This window comes from Gallus gallus, chromosome 11 (genome assembly GCF_016699485.2).
Source record: "Gallus gallus isolate bGalGal1 chromosome 11, bGalGal1.mat.broiler.GRCg7b, whole genome shotgun sequence".
Taxonomy (NCBI): Eukaryota; Metazoa; Chordata; class Aves; order Galliformes; family Phasianidae; genus Gallus; species Gallus gallus.
In genome coordinates, this window is record NC_052542.1 from 12,291,034 (window position 1) to 12,310,772 (window position 19,739).

The 19,739-nt window shown below is 35.4% G+C and overlaps 1 long non-coding RNA gene across 1 annotated transcript in view; it reads left to right on the forward strand.

Moving 5' to 3' along the window:
* Nucleotides 1-19,739, forward strand: part of LOC124417136 — a 123,405-nt gene that overhangs the window by 2,219 nt on the left and 101,447 nt on the right. The gene's annotated exons all lie outside the window — the stretch shown is intronic.

A 19,739-nucleotide genomic window follows, 5' to 3' on the forward strand; every position in this document is an offset into this window, starting at 1 on the left:
TGTACTTGAGCAGTAACCGTCATCTAACTAGACAAACGCTGAAAACCTTAGTCATAACAGAAAAGGATGTTGGAAACAGAAGATAATTATACTTCCTTCTGCATCCTTCATCCCTGTTTCTTTTCTGGTGATGTTATCTACCAGGTCCAGAAATATGTTTTTTGAACTTGTAGTGAAATTGCTAAGTCACGGCCTGAAACACTGATTGAGCACCTGGTGGGAAGGCAGGACCAACCTAGGGGAGCTCAGGTGCATGCAATGAACCTGAGTGACTAGAAGGGGTGGAGCTAGGATCCACCCCTTCCCAGACCTCATTTAAGGGTTGGCAATGGAGGTAAGGATTTCTTGCTGGAGATTACTGCTTACCTGTGGCCCTCTGAGGGTAAGTGGATTTTTTTCCTTTGTTTCTGTGTCAATGGTTGTTGCGTTTGGGTTTATCCTTGCTTGCTGTAGCCTAGGGCTTTACCATCCCACTGTCATTGCTGTGCTTTCTATAGCATTATAGTGTTGCAGGACTACGTTTCCAGAACCTGTGGAGCTGAGTATTTCAGACAACTTCATACAATGTTAGCTGTCAAAATGAATACATAGAATTAAGTGCTCATTACTTTACAAGATTTAACCTTCAAACCAGTCATTTTCAAATAATTGTGCTGAAACCTTGGGATTCCATCAGAAAACAACTGGTAAGAGTAATACTTTAGGAAAAAAAAAAAAAAACAAAACACAAAACCAACACAAATAAAATGTGTATTGAGTATAAAATATTGGTATAAAAGTATCGGTCTTTACTGAAGTAGAATACATGTAAGAAATGATTGTGGAAGAGCCCAAGAGCTGCTATTCTCACAACTTTGAGTAATATTGTGTTTTTATTTATCTTTACAATAAAACAATTAGTCTGTGTCACAGACTTTTTTATGATTGTTTTTTTAGAGGGTTTGTAGATGATTTTGTTAGGATATCCTAATAAAATCATGCCCATATCCTGCAGTTTGTCATTACTCTTGCTTTAAATGAACCTAGCAGTTGATTAGTGGTTAAAAGCCTATCTCAGCAACGGTTCACAAATAATGGTATAAGGCAATAAAACACCTATTGTCAAATAATTTTTAACAGTTGTTCACAATTGAGGTTCATTGTAAAGAGATTGCTTAAGGGAAATACAGGCTGTACAATGAAGGAAAAAAGTAACTTATACATTTGATGCTTTATTAGTTCTTGTAAGTATGTTTATAATAAAATGTTTTCAGGCTAGTTGATTCCCATACTACAAAGGACAAATGAATTATTGGCACGAGACTTTTTTTTTTTCCTTGCAGTGAAAATGCATTTTCTTTCAGCTAGATTTTTGCACCTTTTATCCCCTGCACTGATCCGCATAAGCACTTGCAAAGCTATATCCATTGACTATATTGCATTGTGTGCGTACTTTCTCACGTTTGTCTCAACTCTGCAGTTTTCTCACACACTTGAGCGCAGCTTTCTTGAGTGGAAAAATAGGAATTAAATAGTGAAGGAAATCTTTTCCATGAGCGAAGAAAAAGTTTGGAAGTGAACATAGAAGTGCCTAAAAATTATTAATGGAAACAGTCTTGTCCCAGGATGGTGTCAGGGAAAACAGCGTGCAAAATAATAATAGTGAGACAAGTGCTTTGATGTTACCTTTATAATAGCCATGCTGTTACCAGTGAGAATGCAAACATGACCTTTAACTTCACTGGTGGTTTTTTTTTCTTTGTTTGTTTCTTTAGAGGGTAGCATTGTTTGTCAGAAGTTTCCTCAAAATTGCACAGTAACATCATGACTGCAGATTTTCTCATTCTTTCCCTGAGCATAAGAAGGTGTGGGAGAGTTGAAACTGTGGCTTCTGTGTTGTCTCTTTTCCATGGTGTCCTGACATGCATAAACCAATTAATGAGGTTTTGCATCCAGAGTACTGAACGCTTCTCCATTTTGATGACTTTTTGTGGCTTGTACAAAATGATTTAAATTTCTTTTGTGGGACTTGATCACTGCTTCCTAACTGCAGAAGTAGATAAAGCATTTTGATGGTTCTGCTGGTTTAGTTGTGACGTATTCCACTTGCTCTGTTTGCTGAAAGCCCCCAGGTCAATAAGCACATTTAGTGTCGAGTTTAACCCCAGTAAGAAATTGCCTACTGTTGTCCCTGTTGCCTTGGCTGTGTTTTGCTCTGGAACTCGATGATTTGCAGAAATTAGACTTAAAAGAGGAATGGGCTGTAATTATTTTAAAAACAAATATACCTTGGCTTGTAGGTTTTTGTGTCTTATGTGCACGCTCAGATCACTCTTCTTATTAGGTAGCCAGTGATACATCCTTGAAAGAGTACATCTTGCTAGATAGAGAAGTGACCAGTAATTTTCTCACTGCAGCTCTTTGGAGAACTAAATGGAAATGAGTCACAGGAATGTAACCCAGTTAGCAAAAAGAGAAGCAAAAGAAAGCTCTCTTCTGTCCTACTTCCCAGCTGCGTTTACTTCTAAGAGTATGTTGTAGGACTGTGCTCTGTGGATTGTTCTTTTTTTAAAGTATCTGGAGGAGGGGAGGTGGGGAAGCCCTGTATTTACCTGCAATTGCTCTTAAAAAAAAAAAAAAGCCTAAAACAGTGGTGTATAACATACAGTTCTGAAGTGTCTTTTCCTAACTGCTCGTTGTGATTGTAGCCCTCCCCCTTTCCATACGTAATTTTTTGCAATAGCAAGCCTTTTTGTGCTACCCTCAGGTCACCCATAAATCTTAAATGCCTACAGTTTGTTATTCACGTATACCCACAGTTTAACTGTCCATCTATAAACCCTTATTTTTAGATTTAGTTATTACTCATTATAGGGAGGTGCAATTTTGAGAGATTTTGTTTGCCATAAGTGCTACAAAGCGAAAAAATAATGTATTAAAGGTGAAGCTTTAATTTTTAGAAGGGTGACAGAAGTATTCTATTGTTGAGGATGTTAAGGGTTGATGCATTTAGAGGTTTCATTTTTATTGACTTCTATTATGCGTCCTCAGAAGCTTGGACATGCGGACAGCTATAATTGCACTTGTGCTTAAAGACAACAAACAACACAGATATGAAAAAAAGCAAAATGCCACTGAATGACCTTGGAGAGAAATGCCTGGGGCACAGTGCTGCAGCAACTGACATCATTAACTGTGACTCTTATGCTTGGGTCCTGGTATAATCAGACTTCAGAGGAATGCTTCACAGGCAGCACCTTATCAGTCGGTCTCATGCACTCATTATGATGCTCTGTCTTTTCTTGAGAGAACAGGGAAGATGTACCTTGAGGCATATCAAGCAGTGTAGCTGGAGGTATTAGGAAATCTTGACAGAGTAAGACAGTGTATTAAGAGCTTTTGGTCTGATGATCCTCTTAAAAATGAGACTTCAGAACACCTATTGCATAGCATGATTCATCTAAGACATCAAATAACATGTTCTTAGCCTTTGACTTCAGTCTTATTAATGTTACATTTCAAATGAAAAATAAAATTAGTTATAGCTTTTAAAATGCATAATGAATTTTGCTGTAATCTTTTTGCATATTTGTCTTGTGAAAAGATTGATTCCTGTAATCAATCACTGAATCAGTGAATTGGAGCCTGAGTGAAGTCACTTCTAGGATAACATATTAAAAACTATGTCAACTTGTACTTTCCACGCTGAAAAATAATTGATGCAAGTCAATTTTTACATCAGTCATTTTTAAAGATTGGCTGGGATCCATTTTCTATATGTGCTGGTACTTTATGGCAAAAATGTTCTCTTTCATAGTATTATCTTATGAATCTCTGGCACGTTAAATTCTCATTGCATATTCTTGTGAGTATTTTCTCTTGAGATTAGGCAGACTTTCTCAAGTTCTCAAGCTTAAGAGGTCTCAGATATGGCTTATCCTTGCACTTTTTTCTTTGGTTTCTTGCATTCCAGACCCAGGAAGATACAACTGTAGAATTTTGGTTGATATTCCTAGAGGGTACAGAGCTATTTCATCTACTTTTTCCATTATGCTATCTTTCAAATGTTCCTGCAGACTAATAACTGACCGCTTTCCATTTGTGTTTAGCAGTATCTAGATAATATTATGTGATATTTTGTGTAGTAGAAATGTTTTCAATTTTGTTTGAATACGAAGTCTGGATACATAAGCAACTGTACTGTGAAAGTATGTGAGTGCAAGTTATTATTTGTCTTGAAAAATACATGTGTTTGGTCCCTGAAAGGCAACTAACAGGAAGATCATGTGGTAGTGGTTGGTATGTATTTCAATGTAAGGGAAATAACCTTTTGCAATTTTAATAAATGCTCTGTATGCTTACTATGATTTTCTGACCTATAATGCCAAATATGCAGATGACACCATTAAATTATGCATTTCTGCTTTTTTACAGTATTTGCTTCATTTTCCCTGTGTCCAGATTTTTACAACATCTGGCATATTTATAGCAATTAGCTCTGGACAGGCTGTACTGCTGTCATTCTCAATTGCAAAGTTCGAGAACATACACTAATTATGATTAGAAATGATGTAGTCAATGAGTAAATAGTTTATCTTAGTCCCTTGAACTGTAGAGCTATCAAACTTGACAGGTATGACTGATTAAATGCTGTTTTCTTGGATTAAAACTAAACCTGCTGTAAACTTAGAATTTAGGTAGGCAAAAAAGTGAAACAGTGTAAGACTTGTTCAGTATGACTTTTTTGCTTTGGATAAAACATCTGTATACTGACTAAGGAATCTTTTATAAAAGTAATCATGAATAAGCCATGGACTGACTTGTAGAACAATTGTAATCATGAAATAATTGGAACCATTATATAAATTAAGGCTACTTTGCTGAAAATAAGCGGATTGTTGGTTTGGCACATTCTTGCTGATATATATAAAGGTCAATGTCAACATCACTTTGTAGTTAATTCGCTTGTCAGCCTTTATTCTCAAATTTAATAATATTGCAATGGGTGGTTCTGTAAAAACATTTCATATATTTTTTTATGACATAGAAAAGATCATCAAGTATTTAGCATATTGATTACCCCAATTCAAATGTTCATCATTGGCTTAGTTTCTTGACAGATAAGCTTGAGTTGTGCAAGAGCACTCATGTTCATACCGTATCAAGTAGCTGCTCTAATGCAGACTTCCTGCATTTTACAGAAGGTCTAGCAGTGAAGGAATGACTTTCAGTGATGGAAACTTCAGTGTAGACAGCTTCAATTTTCTAGTATAGGAAAATGGTAAATTGTTGTTCTCTGAAGTTGTGTTTTATTCATGACGGCAGTGTTGAATGTCACACAAAATCTAATATCCCATTAACATGCTGTTTAGTATACAAATCTGCAAGGTAAGCCTGTGCTTTTTGTTACCAATGCAAATTACGAAGAGAATCCAAAATAACCACTGATTTTTTTTATGTCATGTACATACGAAGACACACGTGCGTGCACATGTATTTCTTTAGTGGTGGAAAATGCAAGCCTTTGAGAATAGAATGCTTTTATCTGGTATACTTCCTTGTTCACATCTAGGGTAAAGGTCAAGAAAAGGTGTTTGTTAGGAAAAAAGTTCATTTCTACTTGAAATAGACTGCTTAAAAATAGTCATCTTTGTGAAATGGATTCTCTTAATGTGAGTTTCTGCAATGCTTTTGTTAGCTGAATGTGTATTTTAAGATTTCTGCTCTTTTTTTCTCTTTTTAATAGAAAGCAGGCTATTTCATTGCATATTGCCAGTCACCAATGATTTACCTCTGATTAGCACAGAATTAATGTGCTCAGATTACTTTTCTCATTACCTTGAGCAGGATTGTTGCTTACACCTGACTGTGATTAACTTAAGATGGGCTGTTCTGTTCTAGATAATTCTGCATCATATATGTTCAAATCCAAATAGTGAAATTCAGAAGAAATGGTCTCAGAAAAGTTTTAGGAATTTAACACCTGTCTTTTGCAGTCAGGTGTTTCTAGGTTGTCAAGTATTGATCCAAATTCTATAGCAAAGTATACTTGAAACCTGATCTGATAATCCATAGGCATTGTCTTTAGTATGTGTATTCTATCATGCAAGTCAGGATAGCTGAACTGGATTCAGTGGAACAGTCTTTAGCTACCAAACATCTGTCCAAGATTTTGAAATAGGGTATGTTTTTAGGGAGAACTTAAATATAAACTACTCATCTGTGTTCTAGAGTAATAAAGGCATCGAAGGAAAGTCTTTCTCTAGTCCAACACTGCGTAATGGTATTTTAACTGCAGAATAAATGGCTGAAGATATGGCCTACAAGTCTTTCTGCTTTTATTCCACACTAGCCTTTTTCCTGTGACCTCATATAATGAATAATCTTTTTTTCCCAACCAGTGTGTTTCTATAACAAAATACCTGTTTAGCATACAGACTGAAAAAATGAAGCTCTTGATACTTTGTTGTGTAAAACTACTACACTTAAAAGAAGAGGAACAATCTAGGCTGAGTTTGTGCATAGTTCAGTTTGAGAGACTGTATTGTCAAGGCTCCTGTCTCAGATTGCTGCCTGCTTATGGCAGAATTGTTATTAGTCAGGCCAGTGATGCCAACAGCTTGTAGAAATAGCTGAGCCAGGGTGGCAGAGAATGTTGGCCTTCTGAAGTCTCAATAACTTATCCTGAAAGGAGTAAGCTTGTATAGTAAGAAAGATGCAAAAACTTCGAAATAGCTGCAAATAACTAATAAACATGTGCCTCTTAATTAAATCATTCTATTTGTAAATAATGGGCTTTAAGTTGCCACAACTTTTAATATAAATGCTTTTAAATATAACTTCATGTAAACACTTGGGAGAATATGTGCATAAAATGTTTAAAGTTAAAATAAAATAACCTGTGCACTGTATACAATCTTAAAAAAAAAAAAAAAAAAGCTGGGGAAGCGGATAATCTTCCCAAACAAATCTGTAGTGAGTAGTATTTAGTCCAGCTAGGTGTTAGTTCTCTCTATATATGCATATGGGAAATCATTTTCACTACACTTCCTAGGGTATATAATGCAAGAACCTGATGCGTGTAAAATCCTTCTTTAATGCTTTAAGGTAACCATTTCTAGTTCTATTTGATGTTTAGGTAAGATGCTTGCTCTATCAAATATGGTGATTAGTCACTCTTGAATATAAGAGAGGGATTTCTGGCAGTAGAAACTTATTTGACTGTAGAACCTAGGAGGATGGAAAGAAATCCTTCATACAAAAAATGTCTCTATATAGTTACTCATACACCAGATACTAGAAAAAAACCTCTAAGCTGTCAAGAACTACAATATGATAAAAGCAGAAATGATGAAAAGGAAATGGCACCTTGCAGCTGACCGTATAAAAGCATAAATTCCTCTTGGGACTTCTGCATATAAAAGATAGGTTTCACTACTTTTCTAAGAACACTGGATCACATTAACTTATTCAAATAGGAGGTCAGTTCATAGCGTTCAGGTTTAAAGCTGTCTCACACAGTCCTTGATAAGAAAAAATTGACAAATCACACTTCTGAATAAACTCATTTTAATCCTTTTCTTCCTTTTGAAGTAATAAAAATATCCCTGTCATGCAGTTGCCATTGCATTTAATGGCTGCCATTTAGTGAAATGGAAAAATGATATCTGAACATAATGCCTTCAAATATGGCTAATAGCATTTTACATGAGGAAAAATACTTTTATTCTACATGAATATGGCTGTTACTCTGTGATTATTATTGAAAATGTAGCTGCTTTGCCTATTGCAGCAGAGTGATAAGAACAGATATGACTCTTTCCTGTCATTCACGTGAAAGAATGGCAATCTCTATTCTTAATGTTTAATGTAATTCTCAGGGCTCAACAAGTTCTTTACCAATTATCACTTTATATAATTTTTTTGGTGTAGTCAGTTATATTGCAAGGTGTTGCATTCTAAAATAATCTCATTTCTTGGATCTGTTGTCATAAATATGCTTTAAAACAAGAGAACATCCTTTTTGTTGAAGTTTGCCAGTGCCACTGTTTAGGTGAGCTTTAATTAATGCTAAATTACAATGGGGTATATATGGAATTACAGGTGACATCCACATTAGTACCAAATGAGTTCCTAGTAATTTATTAACATTTATAATTAACCTATAATTAACTGGACGCGAACTGCACAAATCCTCTGAATTGCCTGTTATCTGTAGCTCCTCAGAAATTGAGACCTGCTGTTCAAAAAGTATCTGTACAAATAGTTAAAAGACCATCTGTACCCTGAGCTGGCATTTGAAAGATCCCATGTATCAGGCCTATTTCACATCTGCTCATAAGAAAAATCGAACAAATCACAGAGGCAATGAAAAGCAGTATTTGGAGTGCTGAGCATGTCTGGTAAGCACTAGAGCTGAGAACTCTGTGCATTACCTTTTGTTAGAGTACTTACAGAAGTTGTATTAATGGGATGCCACCTTCTTGCCAGACAAGCTTTGAAATGTAGTAAGGACACAGCAGACCATTTCTCAGTTATGGAAGGCTCTGCACAAAAAAAAACTCACAACACAACTTGCATACGTGCTGCATATTGCAGCCAGTTTCAGGAACAGACTGCATGTACTGTGTTGTTGTAGGTTTTAACTGTGATTTGGAAATGGGGGGTAGTCAAGTCCTTAGGTGATTCTGCTGTCCTTGGATAAGTGATTAAAACCTCCAAGTGTATTTTGTAGCTGATGGTTAAAATTGTAAAGGCTAGATAGAGTAAAATACTGCTTTCTAAAATTATGGATTACTTACACTATCTGGTAAATAACATTAGTATTTTGAAGTCATGCATGCAGGTGTTTGCTTAGAGTGACAGCTTTTAATTCCCGTTTCTATATATTGTTATTCGAACTGCTCAAGATGCACTGTTCATTACATACAGTTCAATGAAATTGTCATTATCTTATGTTTGGATATATTCTGTTTCTGGTTTGTTTGTATAAAAATCATTTAATGCAAGTAGTTTCATTGAGATTAAATTGTTTGGTCATCTCATGAATCAATGGAAATACTGATTTCTGGAATATTTCAGGTATAATTTCAATTTACAGCAAAAAGGACTGCAGTTGTTTTTTCCTTCTCAATTTAGTGGGTATAATGGAAGCCAAAGAATTCCAGATGGGCAGGGGACCTAAACTTTAAACCTTGTTTAAAATCTGAATAAATAGTTTGCATATTAAAATATTGATGGTATCACAGTTAATAAAGTCTCATGTAAGCCTTATTTATTTTTTTCCTACAATGTCACAAAGGTCAAAGACAAAACCTGAAGCCACTTTGCTGCTTTCTAATGCAGCGTGTTCCTCCTGTGCCTGCAACTATGGGATAAAAGGATTTGCTTTTCATCTTAGGCCAAATTAAATTTTAATTGCCAGTGAAAAGACAAATGTCAAAAGAAAGTTTTCAAGCTGATATTCTGATCTGCTGTCACAGGATGCTTTATATCAATTTTCAAGTACAATTGATTGTTCAGTATGTGTATATCACAGTACGATGTTTTGAAATAAATCTAGAATCTTCTGTGGGGAGGGGGAAGGGAAGAAAACTGTTGATTCTAGAGAACAGTCTGTATGTAGATGTTCTGTCAGAAACTTCGTGTAGCTTCTCAGATTTTTGATGTCAGATAATCTAAGTACAGAAAATTGAACATAACGTATAGATGGTTAAATTGTATATTGCAGAATATACTAGTTTGCATGCAGAACGTGTGTAAGGGGGTATTATGAAATCATGAACAGAAATCATTGCATCTGACTGTCCTTAATTCTTAATGCTCTAGTACTAGACCTAAGCTTTTCTGCTGAAATGCAGTTCTTGTGTGTTCTCTGTTTTCTAAGTTATCTTTTAAAAAGAAATTCAGATTCAAAAAATGAGTATGAAGTATATTGATATTTGCTAAATATCATTTAATGGCTATTTCATACTGGGAACTGCTAGTTCATTGTGGTCACACTAAGAAAATGTGAAATAGTATTTAAAATGCTGTTTATTGGAGCTAACACTATAAAGGAAGATGGTATAGATAACCTTGTATCTCTTCAGACAGAGGCCAGAGCCGTGTACTACTGCTCATGTAGGGGGCCCTTTTTTTTTTGTCTTCTGCGATTTATAGCGTTTTGTTGAAAGAAAATAACTCCATTCATCATTTCTACTGTCAAATAAAAGTGATGTTCCCATGAGAACGTGTTGCTGTACAGTTTGATAAAGGCAAGAGATGCAGGCTGTGTCATCGCTGGTACTGAGCGGGAGCTGGGTACAAGTTCACGTGTTACAGCAAGCCCACCAAGTTCATTCTGCAGCAAGGGAAAAGAGACACAATTCACCACAGGCCTTAAGACAATGTTGTACGTGCAGTCAGATCCTACTGGCGTTAACTGTTACATGGATTACTGTTTCCTTGAAGTGCAGTGCTATTTGGGCTCAGATCACTATAGCAGCTGTGACTTCTGTGAATGGAAGAAAACAGAATATTATTTTAAGTCTGTAGGAAAGCAGACATGAACATAATGATATTGTTTCATTCAATTATGACTTAAATATGGCATGTAATTGTAAAACTTATGGAACTATGGAAGTGGAAATTTATAATAACGCAGTCTTAATAAAATAAATTTAATCCATAAAGCAGATATTACACCAAGACAGACATCAAATTAAAACTCTCAGGCACTAATTAGCTTTAGAAGTCTCTTATGTGTAATTTATATGGCTGTCATAATTAATTTAAATACGATTTCAACCTGGTCATGATGCAGGAAACTCCATTCACTAGCAACTTTAAAAAATACTAAGTTCAATCTCATTTTGTAACTATGCTTAAATGTAAAGTAAAATGTCTGATAGACTTGCATGGCTGATGATATTAAGGTAGGATATAACGAAGAGGAAAGGACTTGGAATGTTAACTTTTGAGTGCGCTATTAGCATTGTGCGGCCTGTAACGCAGAAGCAATGTAGCAAAGTTTGTTCTTTGCAGAAGATATTACTGTTTTCCATTTATCTGTAGCTTGACACCACTTGAGTTCTCCTCTATTGAAGATTTGAATTGTAAAACGTGCTGACTTCTGCTATGTGTCCTCCAGTGTCTATGTGCCAAAAAGACATAAGCCATTGAAAATGAGGTAGAGGGAGAATTGCAGTACTTGTGGACCAGGTTCACTAAATGACCAGACACTTGTGTAGAAATATCAATGTAGTCTTTATCCAACTATTAAGCTAGCTTAAGTCTCTTGCATTTAGAGCTAACATAAAAGAAAAAAAAAAGAAAAATAAAAAAAACCTTTCAAAGCAGAAACAAACAGCCAGAATTTCTTTTCTGCTACTTTTTATGGGGGGGCGAGGGGGAGAAGGCACATAGAGAGGGGAGGGATGGAGAGAAAGAAAGGAGTAATTCTTGAGCTTTCACTTTTCTGATTGATACTCCATAAATAGCTGTGTCAAATTTTCCAGCAGTTTTGGAAGTTTTCCTCTGCTTCTATCACCTTTAAAGTATTACTAAGTCAGGGTGTCTGAATATTTATACTTCAGATTAATGATGCATGTCTGCATCCAGATATCTCATTTCTAGACAGAAAGAAATAAGAACTAAATCTGTCCAGTCTGCCCTTACTTCAGCCTTTCTGAAATGGGTGAATTTTTGTAAAAACTAGAAAATTCTTTGTTTTCCCTTAAGTGAAGGAAGTGAAAAATTGCTATGTGCCTGAGTAAAGCATATAGCTTATATGTAAGCATGTTTGGTACTTCTCCAAACTTTTTTCTTAAAACTGAAGATCATAGGCAAGAAGTTTAATTTTAAAGACAGTGTACAGCAGTGGATTAGGTAATTGTGTGAAAAAGCTTATACAAGGCATGCCAACATAGACAGCTATATAAGACTAATTATCACTTCTTTGGTGTACAATAGCTGTCATATTTTCCTACTGAATGTTCCAGTAAACATTGGAATGAGAAGGAAAGGAAAACAATAACAACTGCAGAACCATGCAAAAGAGCTGCTTTCTTTCTTGCTAGATACAATAAAGAGCTTACATATGAGCAGTCATTCATCATGTAAATGAATGGAGTCATTTGTTAAGCTCACATTTCAAGAATGTGAAAAGAAGTTTAACTATCTTCATTAAAGCTTATACAGGAAGTTTTTAAATTCTTATTCTCACTGAAATTGCATCCTTTCAGACTGAGTGTTTAGAAACCATTTGCTTATATTTTAGATCTATTCCAGCTGACTTGGCTGCTGATGAAATAATTGGAATAGTTAACTTACGTGAGTTTATAGTGACTGTAATCTGAAGTCAGGTGAGACGTGGTGGTAGTGTGAGGTTTTTTTGTAAGTTTTTTTGTTATTTTAATTCTGTTTTGGAATTGGGATAACTTGAATGTGCAAAAAAAAAAAGATCTGTGTGAGGAAAAGAGGACATCTTAAGCAGCTCTGAGCAGCTGAGTAGCGTTAATGCTTAGTAATAGTTTGATATTTTTGAAAGTATTTGCAAATACTGGCAATCTCTTGTTGGTATACAATTTTCCTTTTAGCTATACTTAATAGTAATAATAATAATCAAAAAACTAAGCAATGATAGCCTCTAGAAAGGAATAGGTAAAGAGATTCCTAAGACTATGTTGATGGGAATCACTCAGGATCTTGTTCATTGTTTTTTAAAAAACTTTAAATGTTTCTACTAATGCTGATAGGAAACGATGCAAACCTAAAACCAAATATTACGAATTCTTCTCTAGGAGAAGCCTGTTGTGCTTTTTTTTTTAAAAAAAAAAAAAGAGAGAAATCAAAACATTTTTTCTGATTTTTTTTTTTGTAAAAATGAACTCAGAGTTTGAGTATGGGAACAACCTGTTTGCAGCTAGTAAGTCTCACCTGCATAACACAGACCATGGATCAGTGCATGAGTTTAATATTTCCCTTCGAGTTATCCATGAGGAAGTTTGAACTATTTGCATTATAAAGAAAAACTCAGCATCAGGAAAATAAATGTACATAAATTCGAATTCCTTACATTTTCACAGAAGCTTAGCAAAGCAAATTCTAATTTGTTGAAAAAATACAATACTTTGGCAAATATTGTAGGTTTAGCAGGGAAGATGGAGTTCAAACTAGCAAAGTATGGATATAATACAACATAACTACACCAGCTTATGTGTGCTGAGACTCAAGTTCATAGAGCACTGCAAAATGTTAAATTCAGTGAATGTGCTGGGAACAGTTTTACCATAGATGTATGCATACTCTTTGCTCTAATTGCTAGAATGTGAAGTGGGTGCTGAGTAACTTAATTATGGGAGAGATAGAGGGGAGATAGTGAATTTGTAACTGTTGTGGTTCACCAAAGAATGGAATAGGAAAAAAATGATACTAAACAAATAGAGAACACCAGTTCTTTCTAATTCCATATAATTTCATGCTTTCTGTGTTTTAGTCCTAAAGCATTTAGAAAACTGTAGATTGTTCTTTTATCACTGACATGACCTCTCAAGACTATCTGGGTTACAATTCAATCATGGTCTAAAATACTGGATGTAGCACGTATCAAATTGCTTTGGTGGACTGCTGTGACTTATTGGTTGTGGTGGAAGTGGCAGTCTGCATTGCTATACTTGTCGTGATATACATGAGAAGTATTGTGTAGGATCGTTGAGGGTCACGATGCTGGTAATGTGAGGGGAAAAGGAAGGAAGAAAATGAAACCTGCCATCTAAAAGCTGTTAGATTGAAGTGGTTTTGTGAGTCTTCATAAGAAAGTAGAACAAAAATTTAAAATGGGCATTATGGGTAATACTGTAAATGCGATTGCAGTCCTTAGTGAGAGAATTATAAAAGAATGTATTGACCTGTTACAGCCATAGCTAAGCTGCTGCTGCACATACTTCAGGCACGCATTTGAACTGAAATAAAGAAAAATTGCTCATCAGCTTATTTATACATATAGATAATTAAATGTTCTGTCACTGTCATTTCATATCTTCTACAGATATGTTTAAGGAAAACATTAAAGCTTAGACAACCTTACGGTGTCAGATTTAGAGTTCACATGTGAGTCTGAAGAAATATTCATTTTTGAGTCAACAGGTTAGTGACGCGTAGCAAGGGCAGAGATTTTCACAGGATTTCAGTCTGTGTGGGTTGCTGGAACTTGCCTTTGGCTGTGTAGTAGCTGCCTTGAGAAGGTTTCTTCCAAAATCCAAGAAACTTGAGGTTTGTAAATTCTTAGCTTGTTGAGTAGGTCTCCATAAAACCGACTGAAATTAGATGTACCGTTAAAGCGTCAGTACCTATTTTGCAATAGACTACTTCAAGGTCTTCTATGCTCTTATCTAACAATGCTTTCAGTGTATGATGTTAGCATTAATCAGAGGCAATCAGGCAGGATTATCCAGAGCTGCTTTTCTTTCTTAAAGATTCCATAGTCAGAGCTCTTGAGAAATTGTCTCACGAAGTGTCTTCTGTCAAGAAACGTTGAACAGTTAGTGTTCTGTGGAAATATTTCTCAAGAATATTCATTGAAACTGAAGCTGTTGTGCAGGATCTACCTGTGGATGTCTGTGATATATTCACCTGGCTATGGTAGAATTGAGATGATTCAGGTGTTCAAGGTCAACAAGATTATATTGGACTAGCAATGCAGATCCTTCCATATTGAGGAACCATGGAGCTTCCTAACCTATACATGACTGTGTAATTAGCATATGATGGAAAAGCAGCCAGCAATATCAAGGAATATGGCTGTGAGACCACATGACTGATGTGGTCTGGATGGCAAACATGGTAGTAAATGTCATGTTTCTGCATTTCAGTGATCAGTGCAAAATCAGTGATGAAGTTTGATTAAAAATGTATTGACTCTCCTCAGTAGCGATTGAGATTTACAGGAAGCACAGCTTTTTTTCTTCAGTGCAATTAAATCTTACTTTCTGGGTTTCTGGTCTCTGCAACACTTGGAGAGGAATTTGCCTCACTTCAGTACAAGGAGATACTTCAAATCTGTTGTAGAGGATGCATGCTTTTCTTCAGCCAAATCTACCTCCTTGTAGCACTCCAGAAAGGCATTAGCAATATTGAGAATCCATTAAAGAAGTGCTCAGGAATAGGAAATAATTTCACGTTGCCTCAGGTTGAAACATCTGGTTAAAGTGTGAATTGCATTTCTGTTGTCTTACAGCTTTCAGTAGCAGTACGTGCGGGAGGTGAAATAATTTGGTACATTTCTTCTAAAATTAATTTAAATTCTATGGTTTCACAGAAGTTCTGAGTCCTTAGCTTTGCTCTGCAGTGTAATGCACTGCCTGGAAGCTTTTATTTTGAAAGCTTCATCTGCAGTTGCCTTTGGCTGTGTGCATGACCTGTAACACTTCTCTCCTTGTCTGTTCTATCAAGATCTGGGTATGTCTGGCTTGCTGTAGCGTTGTCTTCTGTCACTCGCTGATCTCACACCTTCTCATGTTCATTTCACTGAGCACACATTGGTACTTTGATTATTTCATCAGAAGGCTTTATTAATGTTGTTCTGCAGAGTTCCTACGGTTAAAAGAAAATAGCATATTTCTGAGAATAGAACTTGAGACTAATGATTAAAGTGGTCCATGAGTCATTACTGAATGTCTGTCTGTCTGCCATGTAATACAAGTAGGTAATGTTTGGCTGTGTACTCTTCAGAGAATTCTAGCAAGAAAAATCCAGGCATTTAGCTACACTTGCTGGTTCCTTTCTTCATCTCTTCATTATAAATATACTACAAAATTGTACTTAAAAAAATGAAATTAAATAATTTAGAACTGTAGGCTTGGCTTTAGACTAGTCTAAAGCCTGTATGAAACCTGTGCCTTCCTGTATGAAACATGCGCAAACTAATAGCTAGTAAAACGTAATGCCATTCACAAATTTAATTCATTCTGTACTTATGCACCATATTGAAGATACCAACAGTAATAATATCGTCAACTCTAGATGTTTCTCAAATTTGGCTTGTATTTTAGGTTGAAAGTATCTTCTTTCAATACTGTCAATATTTCTGTCAAATGATTTTTTTTAATGAATCGTCGTCTTACGCTTACGAGGCTCAGGTCATCAGAATATGAGAATTTAAAGTTCTAAAATTCTGTGCTTCATTTATTGGTAAGTGGTTAAGAAATTAAAGGAGGACAACACAGGGAACAGTATGGTTAAGAATACACAAGAGATTTAAGATACACTTACAAAGCATCTCCTGCTACTGTACCTTGTATGGATTATTGGATGTGTGTTTTTTGTTCTGTTTACAGTGTTTCAGTATTTTCCTTTCTAAAAAAGTTTGCTTTTAATCTTACTTTATTAGCCTTACAGATCTCCATCTGGACTCCAGTAATATTAAGGCTGATGCTTTAATATCAGCTCCTGATTCTGCATTGCTTCTCCTCTTTTCAATTCTTTGACCTTCTGGCTTTATTTTAATGAATAGCTGGTGGTATGTGTGAATACCGTGTATTTCCAAACAAAGACACTCTTGCCATCTGGGAGTATTTTGCTCATATTGTGAAAACAGGTTCAATATTACTATATATTTCTTTTCTACTAGCAGTGATTTTGTTGGCATCAATTTGAAAAAAAAAAAAAAACAACCAAACAAAAAAACAATAATGTAGTTTAAGTAAAAATTGAGAATTAAATCAGTAGATGGTGCTATAATCTTAGTTTTAGCTTGTTAGCACAGCAGTTTTCTTTGGAAGAAAACTACTATATGATTTTTATACCTTTGAAAAGGAAACATAAAATGCAATCAACGTGCTGCTATAATTATTTTGTTTGACATTTAAAATATTTTGATTTGGTGTTTATTTGGGAGACTATACTATATATAGATATTAATGAGAAATTTACTGGACAAGCAATAAGTATGTGATGTGGTTTTGAGTAAAATAAAGACTTAACTGTGCCCACTGTGGATTTTTTCAGTGCTATGCACTGACTTTGCTCTGCTTCAAAATAGCACATCTCCTGAAGATTCCCTGTTGTGCTATGAAGAAGAAATCTGTTGTTTCTTTTGAGACTGCCCATCTTGCTGCAGCCTGAGCAATCTCTGCATGCTCAACTTTTTCTCCTTACCAGTCCTTTTTCTTTTCTTTTTCTGGGTGTGAGGAGAAAGAGAAACAGAATTTCCTGGAAGTGTGACCTAAGTAATTTTCCTCTCCAGAGTACAAGAGATGCAAATATCATTTGTTGCGAAGATGATCATTTAGGAATGGAAGGGTCTTTTTCTTCCATCACTCTGTGATGTGTGTGGTGTATATAAAACATAGAATTATATACTGTGCATGTGTATTATGTCATCTCAGATATGGTAGTGTATTTGTTATCCATGAATGATAACTGTAGGCTAAAAAATGAATATTCCTTAAATCTTTCTGTGCTATAAACATTAAAGCATCTTTCCTTTGAAATTGAGACTAAGGAGATACAAGTCTGAGCCCTTGTTGTAGGTGTGAAGATATTGGATAATGTTGCTGATGAACAGTATGAATTTTTGGTTTGTACTGAGATCAGGAAAAGAGTTTGACATTACAGTGCAAGCGCTGAATAGCTTGCATACATTTCTCTGCTTTTGCTCTCTATCACCTTTGCATGAATCCTGCATTGCAATAGCTCCTGTGCACACTTAAGTACAGGCATACAAGACTTGAAGAAAAGTGTATTACTCCTGTATTGATAGCAGATGGCATTACAGAGATAAAAAGTAAGCCTTACTCTCACCTTGTCTTGCATTTCTTTTGTAAGCCTCCGTCGTAGTGCTTTGTTGCTGGTGATGAGTTGTTTGGTTTTTGTTTGCTTTAATTGTGCTAGTTCAGTTCAGGAAGTTATGGTAACACTACTTTAGAGTAAGATGGTAGGTTTCAGAGTAATAGCAAATGTACATTCAGTTTCATATATCCTGGATAACGAGACTTAGAGATAAAAGTAGTCTATAGTGGCATAACACAGGGACTTGAAAAGCAATTGTTATGATAGAGTTGCTGTGATTTTTTTGATAACACATTTGTTGTAGAGTCTCAAACACTGTGTCAAAAAAAGTAATGGCAAAACAAAATCAAACAGAAAATGCTAGTGCCATTGGAATGCTTGTTTCTTCAAGAAACGTTGGATAAAGCAGCAGATAAACTTTTTTTTTTTGTTCTGGTGTATATCAGAAATCTCCTTTAAAGAATATACACATATGGAACTACTGTAATGAAAGGGCCATATTTTGCAGTGTAGTACCTTAGCACAGTAGCTGTATGCTTCAACACAAAGAATGCTGTTTAGAGGTCATTTCTTGTGACAGCAATAGTGTGACAGCAGTCTTGATATGTCCTCTGTTGTCAGGGGGCATTTTTGCAGGGAAAAAGCAAGTGTGTATTTTTTCAATGCAATATGTTCTGTTAGTTTTGAATAAGCTTTTTCTTCAGGAGAGAGGCAGAGTTGTACTTGTTAATTCAGATGTCTTTTTCATAGTTACTGAGAAAATCTAAGAAGTGTTTATTAGGAAAAAATTTCTCAATAAGTGTTGACGTGTTGTAGCAGTTCCTAGCATGCTACAATGTGTTACGGTGTTTGGAATTTTGTGCTAATATGTGAATAGATCCATTACTGGAAAATTTTAACTGTGAAGGGCCTCGACTCAGCTCTAAATGGCTGGTGAAGATCTTAAACATCTTATGTGCGGTCTCATCTGCACCACTCAAATGATGAAAAGACTTCTAAGGTCCCAAAAGCTTGTATGCATTATGGAATACAAGACTTCTTCCGAGTCTTCAGTGGTTGGAAGACTTTTGAAGCAGAATGTTCTATGAACAAGCATGTGATTTAGACTAATTTTTGCTGAGAAAACAGAGGCTATATATGCAATAAATAGAGGTCATAATCTGTAAATGTTAACAGTATAAAACTTCATACTTTGTTTTATTTTATCTTGTTGAATAGTTGTAGTTTCTTTTATGAGAGTTGCAAATTGCTACCAAGCAAAGATACATAGCAATAACACACGAGTACATTGTATTGTTAGGATGTGGCTCATTATAGCCTCATCTTATCATAGAAACCACCAGCTCAGGGATGCATTAATGCACTCAGAATGTGCCTTATGGGCCTGCACAAGAAACAGATTAATGCTTGTGAAATCATATTTTAATTTTTAAATATTCTTTCAAGATGAAAAGAATCCTCTTAGTGCCATGGGTAAGCAATATTTTAAATCTCTGTGATTGTAATGTGGTTATTAATTTAATGTATTATTCTCATACAAAAACACTTATTACCATGGGTCTGGTTTAAAGTGATGGTATTGCAGAGGCTGAGCAGTTCATTTTTGAGCAAATATAGTAACACGGTCATTCAAAATCCAGCAACTCGTTTGTTTTACTTTTATGTAACAACATACATTTCTGATGTACTGGAAAGCACTTAACTGTTGTCAGTGTAAATGTATTTTAAATCATCAAAAATCTCAGTAGATGAGTGAGGAGTGCTGAATATTGTCTACCTTGATTTCAGTCAGGATTTTAACACTGTTTCTTGTAAGATGTTTTTAGAGAAGCTTATGAAATGTGGGCTAGATGAACTGATGGTAGGGTAGGTTAAAAAGTATCTGAATACTCTGTCCTAGAAGGCGGTGATAGGGTAGAATAGAGTACTACAGTCGGATTGGGCCTTCCAAGTTCTACTCCAACTGCCTCACTGCATTATGGCCAACCAAA